This window comes from Idiotropiscis lumnitzeri, unplaced genomic scaffold, assembly GCF_059441095.1.
Source record: "Idiotropiscis lumnitzeri isolate Australia: NSW breed Sydney's pygmy pipehorse unplaced genomic scaffold, RoL_Ilum_1.0 HiC_scaffold_371, whole genome shotgun sequence".
Lineage (NCBI taxonomy): Eukaryota > Metazoa > Chordata > Actinopteri > Syngnathiformes > Syngnathidae > Idiotropiscis > Idiotropiscis lumnitzeri.
The window spans coordinates 25,001-27,991 of NW_028283908.1; positions in this window are offsets into that span (position 1 = coordinate 25,001).

Here is a 2,991-nt window from a genome sequence, read left to right on the forward strand (position 1 = left end):
GCGACCAGGGGTGGGCCACTTAGGCGACCAGGGGTGGGCCGCTTAGGCGACCAGGGGTGGGCCGTTTAGGTGACCAGGGGTAGGCCGTTTAGGTGACCAGGGGTAAGGGGTTTAGGCGACCAGGGGTGGGACGTTTAGGTGACCAGGGGTGGGCCACTTAGGCGACCAGGGGTGGGACGTTTAGGTGACCAGGGGTAAGGGGTTTAGGCGACCAGGGGTGAGACGTTTAGGCGACCAGGGGTAAGGGGTTTAGGTGACCAGGGGTAAGGGGGTTAGGCGACCTGGGGCTGGAGAGGAGCACCTTCCCCGGGCACAGGCAGGGAGCGAGCGCCCCCCAGCTCCATCGCTCCGGGGGTAATAGGCCGGCGTCTGCCACACTTAGCCCGGAAATGAGCACCTTCCCCGGGCACAGGCAGGGAGCGAGCGCCCCCCAGCTCCATCGCTCCGGGGGTAATAGGCCGGCGTCTGCCACACTTAGCCCGGAGATGAGCACCTTCCCCGGGCACAGGCAGGGAGCGAGCGCCCCCCAGCTCCATCGCTCCGGGGGTAATAGGCCGGCGTCTGCCACACTTAGCCCGGAGATGAGCACCTTCCCCGGGCACAGGCAGGGAGCGAGCGCCCCCCAGCTCCATCGCCCCGGGGGTAATAGGCCGGCGTCTGCCACACTTAGCCCGGAGAGGAGCACCTTCCCCGGGCACGGGCGGGGAGCGAGCGCCCCCCAGCTCCATCGCTCTGGGGGTAATAGGCCGGCGTCTGCCACACTTAGGCCGGAGAGGAGCACCTTCCCCGGGCACGGGCGGGGAGCGAGCGCCCCCAGCTCCATCGCTCCGGGGGTAATAGGCCGGCGTCTGTCACACTTAGCCCGAATATGAGCACCTTCCCCGGGCACGGGCGGTGCCAAGCGTCCCCTAAGTTTGCCCAAATGGAAGCTCCGGAGGAGGAGTGCGGGCGTGTGTCACACTTGGCCCGAATAGGAGCACCTTCCCCGGGCACAGGCGGTGCCAAGCGGCCCCTAAGTTTGCCCAAATGGAAGCTCCGGTGGAGGAGTGCATGCTGCATGACAGTGAAGCCGAATAGGAGCACCTTCCCCGGGCACATACGGTGCCAAGCGGCCCCTAAGTTTGCCCTTATGGAAGCTCCGGAGGAGGAGTGCATGCTGTGTGACAGTGAAGCCGAATAGGAGCACCTTCCCCGGGCACAGACGGTGCCAAGCGGCCCCTAAGTTTGCCCAAATGGAAGCTCCGGAGGAGGAGTGCATGCTGCATGACAGTGAAGCCGAATAGGAGCACCTTCCCCGGGCACAGACGGTGCCAAGCGGCCCCTAAGTTTGCCCTTATGGAAGCTCCGGAGGAGGAGTGCATGCTGCCTGACAGTGAAGCCGAATATGAGCACCTTCCCCGGGCACAGGCGGTGCCAAGCGGCCCCTAAGTCTACCCTCATGGAAGCTCCGGAGGAGGAGTGCGGGCGTGTGTCACACTTGGCCCGAATAGGAGCACCTTCCCCGGGCACAGGCGGTGCCAAGCGGCCCCTAAGTTTGCCCTTATGGAAGCTCCGGAGGATGAGTGCATGCTGCCTGACAGTGAAGCCGAATATGAGCACCTTCCCCGGGCACAGGCGGTGCCAAGCGGCCCCTAAGTTTGCCCTAATGGAAGCTCCGGGGGAGGAGTGCGGGCGTGTGTCACACTTAGCCCGGAGAGGAGCACCTTCCCCGGGCACAGACGGTGCCAAGCGGCCCCTAAGTTTGCCCTTATGGAAGCTCCGGAGGAGGAGTGCGGGCGTGTGTCACACTTGGCCCGAATATGAGCACCTTCCCCGGGCACAGGCGGTGCCAAGCGGCCCCTAAGTTTGCCCAAATGGAAGCTCCGGAGGAGGAGTGCGGGCGTGTGTCACACTTGGCCCGAATATGAGCACCTTCCCCGGGCACAGGCGGTGCCAAGCGGCCCCTAAGTTTGCCCAAATGGAAGCTCCGGAGGAGGAGTGCGGGCGTGTGTCACACTTGGCCCGAATATGAGCACCTTCCCCGGGCACAGACGGTGCCAAGCGGCCCCTAAGTTTGCCCAAATGGAAGCTCCGGAGGAGGAGTGCATGCTGCCTGACAGTGAAGCCGACTATGAGCACCTTCCCCGGGCACAGGCGGTGCCAAGCGGCCCCTAAGTCTACCCTCATGGAAGCTCCGGAGGAGGAGTGCGGGCGTGTGTCACACTTGGCCCGAATATGAGCACCTTCCCCGGGCACAGACGGTGCCAAGCGGCCCCTAAGTTTGCCCAAATGGAAGCTCCGGAGGAGGAGTGCACGCTGTGTGACAGTGAAGCCGAATATGAGCACCTTCCCCGGGCACAGGCGGTGCCAAGCGGCCCCTAAGTTTGCCCTTATGGAAGCTCCGGAGGAGGAGTGCATGCTGTGTGACAGTGAAGCCGAATATGAGCACCTTCCCCGGGCACAGGCGGTGCCAAGCGGCCCCTAAGTTTGCCCAAATGGAAGCTCCGGAGGAGGAGTGCGGGCGTGTGTCACACTTGGCCCGAATAGGAGCACCTTCCCCGGGCACGGGCGGTGCCAAGCGGCCCCTAAGTTTGCCCAAATGGAAGCTCCGGAGGAGGAGTGCATGCTGCCTGACAGTGAAGCCGAATATGAGCACCTTCCCCGGGCACAGGCGGTGCCAAGCGGCCCCTAAGTCTACCCTCATGGAAGCTCCGGAGGAGGAGGGCGGGCGTGTGTCACACTTGGCCCGAATAGGAGCACCTTCCCCGGGCACAGGCGGTGCAAAGCGGCCCCTAAGTCGGTAAAGGTTGAAATAAGTAAATAAATACAAAAAGGACGAGGGGGGAAAAAAAAAGGCAAAAACGTATAAAATTCCCCCATTCATTTCAATGGGCTCGGCCGAATTGGGCTTGCGGGACCGCCGAGGGCACGCCGGAGGGCGGTTGAGTCGGTAAAAGTTGAAATAAATGAATAAATACAAAAAGAACGAGGGGGGGAAAAAAAGGCAAAAAC